The sequence below is a fragment of the Aulostomus chinensis genome, chromosome 15 (assembly GCF_037954235.1).
Source record: "Aulostomus chinensis isolate RoL2024-O1b breed Wild chromosome 15, RoL_Achi_v1.0, whole genome shotgun sequence".
NCBI lineage: Eukaryota > Metazoa > Chordata > Actinopteri > Syngnathiformes > Aulostomidae > Aulostomus > Aulostomus chinensis.
The window spans coordinates 6,335,534-6,351,038 of record NC_141334.1 but is presented as its reverse complement, the minus strand read 5'-3'; the positions used below and the strand labels follow the sequence as shown (position 1 = coordinate 6,351,038).

The 15,505-nt window shown below is 41.9% G+C and overlaps 1 protein-coding gene across 4 annotated transcripts in view; it reads right to left on the bottom strand.

Annotated features, from left to right (window-relative positions):
• Nucleotides 1-15,505, bottom strand: part of fstl4 (follistatin-like 4) — a 214,138-nt gene that overhangs the window by 114,357 nt on the left and 84,276 nt on the right. The window lies entirely within an intron of this gene.

The following is a 15,505-nucleotide window of genomic DNA, read 5'->3' as shown; positions in this document are numbered from 1 at the left end:
TGTGAGTCAGTCACAAAATGGATGGTGTAATGTGTGCTTGGTTCTAAAGCTATAAATACCTCCTATATTAGGCTTCCATACACTCTGTTCCTGTTTATTGCAAACCTTGTGGTTTCGATCCATCCTCAGCCTCGTCTTTCTCTCACCTCTCCGCTATTTATGTTCTATTTATACAACTCTCGATAGTATAGACTGCATTTCTGCTGACAACTCACCTGCTTCTCCCTCCCTGCTGGGTTCTGGGAGAACAAAGACCAAGCACTCCCGATGGCCTTGCTTCCACAGCCAAGATGACTAATAGCCCCCACAGGGCAACAGGCCATAGAGGTGAGACAGTAAAGAGCACGAGGCCACAACATCTCAGAGCTTCCTCAGTTGGGTGGGCTTTAGCTGCTTGATGCTTTTATAACAACGTGTTGTGGATTAAATCCTTTGACACCACTTAGAGGGCCAGAATATTAAAGGTCAGACAAGGATTCTTAACGGACTTATCAGACGAGGAGTCTCAGAATAGTTCTACTCTTCATGGTTCTGTTGGAGACACACTGACTGGGTTTGATATTCACGGTTGCAGGTCATTCGGTAGCAGGTTACCTCAAAAACCATTTGATTCTTTTTATACACACGAATTAAAAAAAAGCATTTTCAGACAACTGAATGTCAAAATGAGAAAAAGAAAAGGATAATAGCTATATGCCCTGAAGTAATCCCTCAAACAACACAAATTTACCAAATTATTTCTCACAAGTCAAGCATCTTATGGTGATTCAGACTCAGTGCATGCAGCAGCTACCCAGCTGACTGAGCTACTCCAGGGAATTGATTCAGACTCAAATTTGCATTTCCAGCCCACTGAGAGGAATCAATCTCGGTGTTCCAACCCCTGCAAAAGCGCTGGGAATCCCAAACACAAAGAACAATTGTTTTCCTCTGTCTACAGAGCTGTAGAGAACTCACAGTATTGTTTTGTCCTCCCTCTTATTCAGTTTAAATGCTGCGTGAATGTGTTGGCACTGTACCCAACTTACAAGACAAAGGAAAACCCTGGTCTAGACTCACTGTCAACAAGTCCCATGAAAGAAACCCAAGACCAACAAGTGCGCTGTTGTTGCCAACTTCACCTCACTGTGGCACTCATCATTTCGTTCAGAAGAAACTAGAGAGCACAGACACAGAACCCCAACACGGACTTCTAGCTCTCAGTTATCGTTGAAGATCTTCACTCCGTTAAAGGTGAAGCACAGCAGAAGCATTCTTTTTTCATGTGACACAGGTCATTTGATCTGTAGAGCACACCACTTGTGTAAGATGTCAGTGTGTGTGTGTCTGTTTTCACAAGCATCGATGGAAGTTGATGGCGTGAATATTAGTATAACCAGGGAATGCGGTACAGTCTCACATTCACCAGAGCGTACACCCTTTCGCGTATCCATGCATGACTGTCGGTGCATCAAACGTAAATCATGCATCGTGCCATTTCCTGTGATATGGCAAAATAAACTGATTTCAGATCTGCAAGTTAAAAAGATAAATAAAGTACGGCTCTCACACACGTCATGTTGGGGGCCATTTGTGCAAGATGAGAGATTTTCCATCTTGCCAGACGCAAAAGATTAACACAAGATTAAAATCGCAGATGATCTGCGCTATTATTACAAATGAGTTTGTGTTCCCCAGGCAATATTAGTCATGTGAGAAACATACTGAGCTTCACACTTGCGCAGACTGTCGATGGAGTGAAAAACATACATTATGTGGGCTGAAATACTTAGAAATCCAAGCAGATAGTAATACTTCAAAGGTCACCTTGAATGAAAATCATCGTTTTCGTGTTTTTGGTGTTTCTTCAACGTCCCCCAGTTGTGGGGAATACACACGAAGTGTGAGGCAGTGTCGTGACCTCTGTTCGAAGTATCTCCCCTTTTTTAAATCGCTGCGGGAAAATGGACCAATGTGTTTTTGGCTGAAGTGTTACGTCACAGTTCAGTCAGTGCCCCCCCCACACACTTGCACACACTGAACCCACCCCTTTCACACACGCCCCTACGACATATGTCGGGTGGGGGCGATTATGCTCGCTCGCGCGCGACACACAAACTGCAGACTGCAGCAGCACTGACTGAGCAGACTGATTGATGAATGGCCTCGATAGAATTGAGACCTTTGTTTTATCTGCGCTGTCTGTTGCTAGCTGGCCTGGCCTGGCTTGAGGGGGAAGGAATCTGGCAAGCTCTCGCCAGGCCACCGGTAAAACTCCTGGTGTCCCGACGGCCACCCCGCCACTGCATATACGGCTGGATCCGCGAATGGGCCGTGGCTACTTGGTATCTTATCTTACGAATGTTGTTGTATGATATGGAATGTTGTCAATTGACAGTAGCAGTCACACTTAGCACTGGCGACAGTTAGCCGAGAGAGTGGGAGTACTTTCTTTTCAGTGACGGTGAGGGCAGCCAATCACCGAGTAGTAGTTAAGTGAGGTTGCCAGATAAACAACGGCAACCGATCGCCGTCAACTCATGCACTTGCATAAATAATGAGGTTGCCAGATGAGGTCAGAAACGACCCCAATCGGGACAAACGACGCATTCTAAACCCAACATGGTAACATAGCGTTTTCAGAGAGCCTTTAGGAAGCTTCTGAGCTGTGACAGGCCCAACCATTTTTTGTGGGGTTACATATCACACCACAGAACAAGAATTAATACCCCGTTCAACCTCTCTATGGCACCTTTAAAACCCCTATTTATTGTTTTGTGCTCTTGTGCTTGATTGCATTGAATGCATATACAGTATGCAACGCTAACTTCCTGCTTTGGTCTTTGATATTTTATCAGCAGACATCATCATTGTATTCTGGCAGCAGGGCGCACTCTTAAACACTTTCCCCAAATTTAAAGGAGCGGTGATAAAACAAAATTACAGGGAATAGGAAGCAAACCTGGCTGGCCTTCATAGATGCTACTAAAGCAGCAGCATTATACTGGTGGTATTTACCCTGTAGTCACAATATACGTAGTACATAGGCAGTATATAAACAAGTGAGACTTGTTCACGCTTATCTTGCTACCGTATTGTTACAAATATATTTATTGTTGTGACACGGAACATTATACGGAAGTTGCCTGCAGCTATGAAGTGAAGGACTCTTTAGCACTAAAACCTGGCAGAGGCTTGTTTAAATCTCAATGTTCGTTCCCTCCTTCGATTTTCCAATAATGTCTTCCATCTTAAAGAGTACAAGGAGGATGTGTTGCATATACAGCAATATGGTTGATTCAATTATTTGGTTCCACATCTGTCTGCTCCTTATGTCTGTTTTATGCGCAAAGGAAATGTAATTGCATATATGATGAGTCAGGTAATACCGCATAGAGACCACACAAGGGATGTGGCTACTGTAAAACAGAAAATGGGTTGTTGCAACAGGATGACAATGGTTACATTTAGAGAAAGAAGTGAGAAAATCCCTCTATTGCCTTTGCACAGAACAAAAAGGATAAAAGAATTGTATTAAAACTGGATGGGTTATGAGAGATCTGAAGAGAGGGTTTCCTGAGCCACAGAGGTGTGCTGTTGTAGATCTGATGATGTTGGAGAGATAGATGGCCTAACAGAGCTGAATGGAGAGCTACAGAGGGTGAAAGATGATGCAGACAAAACCCTGGGATGAGAAAGTGGATTCCGCATCCAATGGAAATGAAAGCGCAAAAAGTTGAGTCTCGAAGTGTACATGGTACCTCTGGCTCACCCACAGGCCAAAACCTGGACTGAAATCCACTAGGGAGTACAGTCTAGAAAAGAGGGTCCCCCTATGAAGCACTGAGGGCTGGGATCTGAAATGCGAGGTCACCAGTGTCTCATTACTGGGTCTCTGACGGTTTATGCTCAACCCTTCACCACAGTACCAGACTGGTCATAAGAGTCTGCTGACACAAATATTGAGTCAAACATCTGCGCAATTAAATCAGCTGTTTTTCTGGGCTTTTTTTTTTTTTTTTTTTGGCTAATTGCATGTCAGAGTAACATTTTCAATTACATATCGAGGTCATCCAGAAATGGTTTTGAAAGATTCCTACAAAAATAACATCAAAAGCATTTTAATTGATTTTTCAGAGAAAATGAGAATAATAATACAAATCAACATTCCCTCTGATGTGACATGTACTGCACTATCATTCCAAATAATAATGTAAGAAAGTATTTTATCAGCCCTCCTGCAGCCCTGGAAGCCACCGTCCTACTGGAACCGCAGGCTCCGCAGGACGGCAGCCACCACAGAAAACTCCTTTTTTGTTTGCTGCCTTTCAAGCACAACATAATATTCAGTTCAAAAACAAGAACTAGTGTTTGTGACATTTTAACAAAAGCTCCCTATTTGCGTGTGTTTCAATGTGGAGGACAAAAAGAGCAATATTTCCAGCGAGGCACCAACACTGTTCTAACAGTATTCAAGTCACACACCTCATGCTTGCATTTTCGTGAGCGGCAGTAAAACCAGCAGACACCTAATAAAGACAATACCCAACCGGACAAGACAGAGCCACAAACGGAACGGCCCAGAATTAGAAGTTCTGAATAAAACATTAGCACTTTCCCCTCTTCTTCAACTGACAGGTCTAATGATTAAATGATGATTTGCCTCTAGGTACCCAAGCAGCATCATGGAGGGATATACGTCTTTTTTGGATTCAAATGGTGAGAAAGGGAGGAGAAAAAAAAAACACAAGAAGGGGTTTGGCACACACGTACTGATAAACACACACACACAATGACAAAAAAAGGAAGCTCCTGAATAAATAAAAAGAGAACAAGCACCATCTAAAATTGTTCTGACCGAGCCCTGCCCAGACATAGAGAGCGAGAGAGATGTTGAGTGAGTGATCTCATCAGTGCTGCTGTCGGGTGTGTTCAGTGGTCAGGGGAGCTGGTGTGGCGATGACAGCTGGCTGTCATTACTCCAGAGGTGAGGGGAGAGGCAGCAGGACGAGAGGAAGAAAGACAGCCAACAAAGGAAGGGACCCGTGAGGAGAGGTCTGAGGAAGGAGAGGTCAAGGAATTGAGGGAAAGGAGGTGGGTAGGGAGGTTGGGAAGGGGCAAGAATAAAGCAGCCTGACCTGACCTTGATGGATTTTGGCTGGTTAGTCTAATCCCCCTGTGTTTGAACCAGGCTGAGGTCATATTGTCAGTTCAGTTTTTTATTTCACCTGAAATCAAAGCTGATGACATTCCTCTTCAAATGGAGCTCTTCATTTACAGCGTATTGCCTCCTACTGGGGATGGGCACTGAGATCTGTATTGAATGAGCCTTGGGGCTGAATCATAAGACTTAGCATTGAAGCTAATCAATACTATCAGTAATTAAGTAGAAAATCACAGAGAACAATATTTATTGAGACAATGAATGTTTTTGGTCCTTTTATCTCATCAATACTGGATCTAAATTGCAGCATTTGCGTATTTTTGTTGTTCCAGCAAAAACAAGACGAGAGCTCGATGACATTTCTCCTCTATTGTCATGACACTCAAAACCATACTGTAAGCTTCTGACATGTACATTTGAAGTACACCGATTGTTAACGTGACCTAATGTGTTCTTAAAGAATTGTGAGGCACGTCCAACTGCTTTGTCTCCTCCACTCTGAGCTGGTTTGGACTTTGCAGCCTCGGCCTGTGACCACGGCTGCTTCCCAGCCCCAGAACTCGGTTCTGTGGGATGAGCACTTCAAATCGGATGCCTGAGGTGCACCACACACTCAGGAACAGAGGTAGCAGTTGCACTGACAAGAGTACACATGCTTGTTGCTGGCGGTGTTCCATTTAAAAGACAACTGTGTTCACATCTGGCCTCTTAAAGACCAATGTGCTTTCGAAGGAACATTTTGAAAAGTGTAACTGGCCTTTTGTTATACCTCCATTTTGGAGTGTGCGCAGATATAACACATCCAGTGAGGTGAATCAAGTGACGCTTACAATGGCTTTGGGCCTTTTGATACAAGTGGCTGCCTCACACTCATTCACACAACAGGAACAGAGGCACAACTTGCTCTATTCAATGACAACAGTTTCAGAAAGAAAAAGAAAAAAAACTTACCACAAGAGTCTGGTTCCAATCCGTGGAGCATCACAACATGTAGCAAAAGTGCATCAAATAAGTAATGTTGTGTATGCTAGCAGTTAACAGGCCAATGTTGTAACTAGCCTAAAGCGAGCAAAAAAAGGTCTACAGTTAAACACATTTTTCCCCCCCAAGCCTGATCAAAAAGAAGAACTGGGTAAGCCGTGATGTTTTATCACCAGTGTGTGTAGCTGACTGAATCTGGGTGTAGACGCACAACTAAACATTTCAGTTTTCCAATATTTTTTGTCAAAACCAAGGAGGACACACTGGTATAAAGCTGGTTCTAATTAGCACCTTCACATGCAGTAGAACAGATTTGGATGCTAATTTTATTTACTGTAACTGCAAATCTTTGCACCTCAGCTGCATCAGTTTTCATCTCACGCAACCCCATTTGTATGCAAATACCTTCAGATGACATCATACAGAGGACACATATTTGGCACTGCATGAAAAACATTACTTGAAATTTTCCAGAGTATTTCAAAGGCATAATTCTGAATAAATGGTAACATGGTGTCATGGTATAAAAAGGTCAGTGACTCAAATAAAGTTAAGCTCGTGTAATACCGAAAAAAGTGAGTAGGGACTTTGCTTCTGAAAAGCTTAAGCCGGACTTTTAAAGACAACAAAATGGTGGATGTTGGATTTGTCATATTACAAAAAGAGCAGAACAAAATAAGGTCAAGGAGAGTAGGAGGACAGAGATGTGAGAGAGAGAACTGGGGTACATGAAGAGTGACACAGGTGGGAGGTGGATAAAAAGGTGGATGGAAAAGGAGAGAGACAGAGGGGAGGACAAGATGAATTACAAAGCAGTGAGACGGGTAAAAGATAAAGAGTTGAGGAGAGAGGGAGATGAAATGAGAGGATGACAGACAGGAAGAGGGATGGCGTGAGAGGGGGAAGTGAGAGGGATGAGGATAGATGATGCAAAGAGAAAAGATGGGGAGAGCAAGGAAATCAAGTGAGGGAATAGAGGAATGGGTGAGGAGCTGACTGGGAGGGCAGCTGGTGAAAGGAATGGAGACCATGAGGGACAGCCACCAAGCGGTCAGAGTGTGTGTTTGTGTGTGTGCGTGCGTGCGTGCGTGTGTGTTTTAACCACACTTCCGAGTGTGATCCATAATGTGGCGACACATAGAGATAGTGGTTGGGGAGAGGAGAGTTTGACAGAGGGCGAGAGGAAGAGAAAAACATAAATATATTTGGAAAGAGGTGAACGGAGACAGAGAGGAGTGGTTGTTGCTCAATGTGTTGAGGATTAGAGGGTTTGTTGGAGCAGCCACTCTGTTTACACGAGGCCGCAAATATGCCTCTTGCCTGGAGATGTGGGTATTCTGAGCATCCAAGTTGGATTTTGACTTAATGGTTGAATCTGAAGGAGGGAATACGAAAAGCTGCAAACTCCAAATGACTTGCAGTTGGTGGAGAGGCCTTAGGCGTTGTTTGTACTGACTTTAAATGAGGCAGCGAGTTTGCACAATCTACAACATCAAAATAAAAGGTTTATAAGAAAGGTCTGGAACACTTCCTTCATTGTTGTGTTGGTTTTTTTAGCTCATTTCTTCCAACATTCCAAATTCAGAGTATTGAAGAAATATTCAATCAACAAAATACGCACAAAACAGACTAAGACTTTTTTTGTAAGATGGTTAGAATCACTAGCTTTGGATGATGATGATGATGATGATTATGATGATGATGATAGCCATGCTGAAACGGGGAATACTCTTGTTGTTGTTTTTTAAGCCCGGTGATGCATGTGGTGGGTTCACAGAAGGGGCAAGATGGGAACACTCAGCTTCAATCAAATCACAATCCATAATAGATGGAAATGTAAATATCTTATGAAGGAGAGCCATGGAGAAAATGACTGTGTAGTCAAGAACACACACACACACACACACACAAAGAAACACAAAAAGCAGACACAACATACTCTCTTGCAGGACAAAAAAAAAAGGGTAAAAGATGTGTATTTATCTAATATGCATGCACCCTTCATCTTCATGTTCCGTTTGTGGGAATGTTTTCATGTTTTCACAGTTGTCTTTGGCTCGTGAAAACTAGATTGCTTGGACACAATGATCAAAGCTCATTTTCAAAGTAGATTTTCTGGTTAAAATGAAAAATACATTAAACAGAAAATCTTAATTTACCGGTCTTGGTCTTCAAAAGTAAATATGTAATCGCTATGGAAATTAGGATATTAGTGTACTCGTCAAACCATGTGACAGTCAGACAATGCAATGGAGAGAATGCATCTTGACGATGTTTACAAGGGTGACATTATTCCAATACTAACCTGATGAAGACAATATTCTGACTAAGATTCTGGTAACATTTTTAGATGACTGTAACTCAAATCGGCGTCTTGTCATGATTTTGTAACATTTTACAAGTCACATGGCTGTCAAACTGCTTGACAAAGTTCGCTGTGGCTTCCATTGAGTGTTGCAAGCTTGTTAGCACTTGATCTATTTATGAAAAACAGAAATGTCCACATTGAAATGAAAGCAGCAAAGCGACAGAAACTTTCAGGTTATCATTCCGGCTGGAAATGTAAAGCGTGGAGAGGCAATACAGGCAGGCGTCGTCAGTCATTCAAGAGATTTTGCTTTATTCTGTGTAAATTTACATGAATAAAATGTCTAATAAGCAACTTATGTAAATACCATACATTAAAAAAAAACAACAATTAGTGACCCTATAGAAAATCTCGATAGGCGGATTAGTGATGTGCATGTAAATGTCATTACTGGTGAATACTGCAATACCTGGAGCACATTCACTCATCTCTTGTCCATCTGCTGGGCCTAATAATATTCAAACAGACTGATTCGAAACACAACTTTGGTTTCGCCGTAAAAAAATGTGGTGGCAACATTTCAGTTGTGTAACAAGTATTTGTGGTGAGACAGTCAACAGCAAACCAAAGTAAAAAATAAAAAAAAACAAACCTGTGAAACAAACTGGAGTAAACATTAAAAGTTTAGGTACAAAGCCATATTTAAATGTAAAATGTAACTGCAATATAACAATATTTTAAATAATTTGATGGCTTACATCCTAACTGAACGTTCATCATTAATTTATGTAATTTGAAACAAATCGTGGTGATTAATGGAGGCAGAGGAATATTTTCATTTTATGGTCACAGCTGCTCAGATATGAGTATAATTACTGCATATTATACTCAGATATGAGTATAATTACTGCATTTTCCTGCAGCATCTAGGTAGTTTTCACTGTGATTGTCTCAAAAGAAATATTGTCTGCTTTTCGTCTTTCTATGAAAAAATCCAAAGCACGCACATCCTCCTCCCTGCTGCTCATCCACTATATTTACCAGCACATTATTTCGTAACATGTTTGGTAATTTTTGATTGTCTGCTTTGTGTGGTCTGTGTGGTGATGATATTATGAGTGCACATGCAGCGTGAAGCCCCTCAATGCCTCACAGGGGAGCACTAAAAGCAGACCCTGACCCTGTTGACCATTAATAATTCAGCAGAAATCAGGGTTAGAATAAGTGCAGCCACCGAACGACGCACCATTTATACAGCGTGCAGAAGAGACAACATCTCCACCATCATAAAGTTTGCATAAGGCCCAAGTGTCTCCCGTTAGCTGTCCACAAGACTGAACATTAGCTCCATTACCCTGAAAACAAGACGGATGGAGGAAGAGGCAGGGGGAAGGAAGCTGTGGTGAGTCATCAACTATTCTCTACTGAGACCTGGCATGGAGAAAATGTGGGACACATGGCAGGGGATAGGAGGCCAGTGGTAGCTGGCGGCCCAGCTGGCTAACTGGCCTGCTGGACCACTGGGAGCAGACTCAGCCATGGCAGTAAGGAGCCAAACTTTAGGAGGGAAGCGATCAGTGATTTATGAATGCAAAGGAGAAGGAGAAGGACAGACAAATAAGTATGGTGCTGAGAAGGTTTTATCTTCACACTCTCTAATTCCTCTTCTCTTTACACTGACGGTGCATTGCTTTCAACAACAAAAAAAATGGTGTTAAAAATTATCTTGGAAAAAAAAAAAAGATTCTCAGTTGCTGCGTTAGTGGGGGGATGCAAACTGTGAATGATCTCATGTGTTTTTACATGGTCACTAGCTACAGTATTTCCACACATGCAGGAGACTCAACAGTCTCTTGAGCAATAATGCAGGTATTGTACACATCATGTAAAAGGCCAACATACTAAATGCAAGCCTTGTGGTTTGAATGATGTCCCGTTGCTTCTGGTATCTACGGAACCTCACCAGATTGACAAGCTAACAGGTGCGTTGTCAAGTCAGCAAACAGCCTTCGTCAATGCTGAAATTCTTCCATATGTTAGCTCTCAAGTGCTCTGGTATAATTATTATCTGTTCTGCACAGCTCATGAGCTTTTAAATATCTATTTCTTCACCAATAGGGCAACAAACATAGCATGCAGCATACAAAGAGTGCATTTTTCAAATTATCCCCTACAGGAATATGTTATGTGTTGGGGGGGGGGGGGGGGGGGGGCAAGGAGTTTTGAGGAATGTGGTTGAAGATCTGAAAATGCTTGTAAGTAAGCCCTGGAGTTTAGATTATTTTTGTCAAGCATCCTGTGAGCTTTTGATACAAACAGATCTGTGTTTCCCCACAGGTTGAGAATTGACGTGTGGTGGTGGGTGGTAGAGTAGGAGCGTGTGATGGTGTCTGACTAGCTGAAGTTACTGTATCATGTCAGTTTTCAAATGCGTATTGTTAAAAAAAAAGGCTTAAAGCTGTCAGGCTCTGTCTTTCTTGGGTTAGTTTATGATGAAATGGTTCCAAACTGACGTGGAACTGTGAAAAGAAGTGAATACATACATCGGCTTGCAAGCAGTCCAAGACATCTGGCTTCGGACGTTCATGATTTGTTTTGTGCTCTCTGGTGTCAAAGGTCGGCAAAACATATACTTTGACTGTACTTGGAACAATGTGATAGTCACTCTTTCGTAAGGCACCTTCATTTGAGAAAAACATAAACAATACTAAATTAACGATGAATCTCTCTGCATCTTTACAGAGAGCGAATTTGAAAATTCTCTCACTCTTTAGTTACAAGGTAAAGTAAACATGACAGGTCTTGCAATGTTCCACATTTTGGGAAAATATTTGCATCAAGGTATAAAAAAATGGGCAGACATTGAAGCTCAACACTTCATGTGGGGGGCGGGAGAGTAAATTTGAATGTTTATGGAAAATTTAGAATAATAGAGATGTAAAGCAGAACTCAATACAACGGACTCAATGTTCTGTGATAATTTTCATTAATAGTTGACTAAGATTTGCATTTTTATAGAGTTCCCATGGCCTTCGTTTGTCCTTAACTCTCTCTGAACAGGCGGGGCAGGAGATAGGGATGTTAATTATGGACCACAAGATCCACAATGGGAATGATCTCAATGGCTTTTTTTTTTTTTTTTTGCATTATCCCTGATAGGCTTTAATTGAATTATGGACATGATGGAAGCTACCGTAGAGCAATATGTTCAATGCAGTGTTCCTTAAGAAAAGAAAAAAATATTAACCTAATCAATCATAGAACAATTTCTTTCCCCTCTATTCTCAGAACAAAACAGACGGACGGAAACAATCATGATCATAATTCAAGGTCACGGGTGCTTCTTTGTATAGCGACGCAAACACCAGTGAAGACAAACTAAAAATTAACAACATCAAAAAGAGAATGTCAAGGATGAAAAGCTTTATATGAACAGGTCGGACCACACAGAGGAAGAAAGAGAAAGCCGTATGTAATCCTGCTTTCCTCCTGACACCAGAGCAGTAATTCACTGGACAGCTATATAACTGCTTTACAATGTAGCAGCACAATCCTTTTCTAAACTATCACAATACTTTCTTTTTTTTCCCCCAGCAACGGCCAACAATATGACACCGTCTTACTCTCGGGATAAAGAAACAGACCTGGTAGAGCCTCAGTTTGCGTGCAGTGAGTCTCTTTCATGTGTAAAACAATTCATCTTGACTGCCATCTTGGAAAAAAAATATATAACTCATCAATAAATATAAACTTCAGTCAATCAGAAAGTTGCTTGTACCACATAAAACATTTGGTCATATATTTTGATGACAAATTTGTTCTGATAGGTTATTAATATTCATTAGTGAGTCTTTGTAGCGAGCAGGGTCTCGAAACTCACAGTGGCAGATGCATCCGTGCACTTCTGCTTCAATTTCTTTTAGTACTTCCATCAAATATTCCTTGAAATTTTTATAGGTTGTTGTTAATTTTTTTTTTTTTTTTAAGCAGGATTTAGGTGCTGTGCGATCAAAGTATTTGCTGTAATATCACCACCTAACCCTGGGGAACACACTCAACAACATACATGTTTCTATATGAAGGCGCTTAAATACATTAAGCAAAACAGATGTAAATAAAAACGCAAATTAGAAGCACAATGTACAAGCAAAAACAACACACACACACACACACACAACCCATAAATATATAAAATGTGGAAACAGAGGACGGATTTTCATTTCTGTGCGTAGTCCCTTGGCCCCTGGAAGAGAGCTGGGGGTCCCAGGGGAAGGCAGTGGAGGGAATGAAAGAAGATTACAGAAGTAAACAACACGATCACGTGACATTTTTTAATAATGCGCCTTTTCATTTCCCCTCCTCTTCAGTGTGCACAGTCTCCCTCGTTCTCTGTTGCTCTTACAAAGGTCTTTATTGATCGTCAGTAATAAATAAAACAGTAAATGTACAGGGAATTTCCAACACCAACCCGTGTCATGTGTAGCACTAACAAAGCCAACCACAGCTGACCATATCAGATGTATTACAAATTAATCTCAAGTCCTATGTCCCGGTGTATGCTCCATTCACTCTCTCTACCTCTTTTCATCTGACTTAACACAAAGACAGGATTCAAGATGAATAACACAGTAGAATATGTTTGAATGCTCTCCTGAAGCAGGTTATTAATCGTTTTCTCTCGTTGTCATCAGTTGATAACACTCACAGTCGGGGCGGCGGGGGGGGGGGGGGGGGGGGGCGCTCACAGAGGTGAGAAATGGCTCACAACTAAAGTGAAACCCAACCGACATTACGAGAAACTGTCAGGAAATCATCAGGATGCTGAGGGAGGGTGGCTAATTAACAGGAGCAGTTTTGTTCTCTCTCTCTCTCTCTCTCTCTCACAAGCAGTGCAGCTAATTCTATTACACAGACCTGTGGAACATCAACTGTCCTTCTCTCATATATAATTGAGTCAGGAATCAAACATGAATGGATGTAAAACTCTTGAGTCGCTTATCAAGCGTCACAACATTTTTCAAAGTGCTGTTTGTTTATTTTTCCTTTTCTTTTCTTTTCTTTCTTGCAGAACAACCTTAGTCCACTGTAATCAGTCCAAAAGTCAAGATCCAGGAATAATAAACCAGGGTATCACACACAAGAATATCAATGGTGGAACACAATGATAGTTAGACGAACTGACAGTGAGCAGGAGAAACACAAACTAAATGGAGGAGGAGGGGGAAGGATAATGAGACACAGATGAACCACACAAGGGCGGACAGACAATTACAAAGGTAGGAAGTGGGAGCACCAGGGTTGGTGGAGGATCGCAGGGGAGGTGTGTGTGTGTATAAATATAAAACAGGAATCAATTCATCAGACAAAAAGGTACACACACCAAATATGGTCAAACAATAATAATGTCAGCTCTTAGAGATCTTTGGCTATGAGGAATTCCGTAGCTACGCTGCAACCTCACTGGTTCATCAGAGGACTGGGATGCCACATCAGGCGGCTCTTCAGATTTTCTTTGGAATATGTCCAGTAAAAGTATCTTAAATCTGCGATACTGTTAATCATTGCGTGTACTGACAAATGTGATGGGCGTAATACCACCTCTTCCTCTCTTTCCTTCAATACCCTGTTCATGAAATGGGATGGACTTCAACCTTTGGTCAGCAAACTTTTTTCTACTTCGAGACCAAATGGCTTAAGAGTATCAATCAAAAAGGCACGTATAGTTATGAGAGCCTGGAATTATACGTGTGCCACACACTTTTCGGCTCTAGACTTTGGGTATTAAGTGGTGCTCTTACTCAAAGTGACTTTAAATGGGTGAGTGAGAAAAGCTTGGCAGCGTTGCTCGAGGACTCTTGGGTACTGGTAGCTGCCCTGTGGTGGGTTACAGCGGGAGAAACCTCTAACCTTTCAGGCATGAGATGATCTCTGCACTGGGCCACCCTGACACTATTAACCTAGCGGGAACACACAGGGGTAGACAGACAATCTGAGCCAACCACATGAAACAACAGGCTCACAGCACAACTGGCCTGACCAATGAGAGCAGAACACCAAGAGACAATTCGCAGTTTTTAGGAACCTGCAATCAAATCCACAGTGCATCCGCTCCCTCTCACTCCCTTTTAGTCTACGTAGAAAAAAATGCTCCCAAATATAATGGATTTGATTTAATTACCAAACTCATTTGAAACTTTTCTGGAAATTAATTAATGCACAGACACTAAACTCAACCTGCTCTATTGTAGCTGTCCTCTCTACCCAACATTACATAAAGCTGCCAAGTTTCTATGCGTATTTCATTACCTAATTGCATCAGTACACCCACATATAGAGCTTTCTCCGCTGCTTCTCGCTCACCTGCAAATCTAGACAAGTTCAGCAGCGTATAATTGGAATGTTCAATTACAGATCACACAGTACACACATGCTCATAACTTGTGCTCTCCAGTAGAATCATTTCTTTTGCTGGCTGACTTGTATTTTGTGCTACAATGGTTTAGACATCCACGGAGAATAATTAAGTAACTCCCAGCACTTTTGCTCCTCATAATGGCTCATCTAAAGATCATTAGTAACAGTATACGCTTGACTTGTGTTATTTATTATGGTGTTCTGTTCCCTATTAAAAATTCGGCCTGGATGGTGATTGATGCCGAGGTGCCCCCGTGCATGCGTGTCCATGCGAGCTCGCTGTTAACAGACGGCGTGTGTGATTTCCACCCGTCAAGGTTCTCATTCCCAGATGGAATTACTTTCATGTCATGTTAGCCGGCATCACTGGTAAATTAGAAAAATCTAAGGTTGAGATTCAGCATGGAATGGAATGTTTCCTCCCTGTCCCGTGGAGGACACTTGTCTCAGCATTTTCTCAATTTTAACTTCAACTTGTACAAACCAAAAGGCAAACTTTGGTGTCTGCGTGAAACCAAAGTTTGCCTCCAAATCAGATGCACTCAGATTTTTTTTCCATCTTTGTGCAGCAGGTGTGTCTCTGCAGGCGGGGGAGGTGGTTGGGTCCCACAAACACTGGTCTTTACAGCAGGAGACGGCAGCTGGTTTCCCCTGATAAA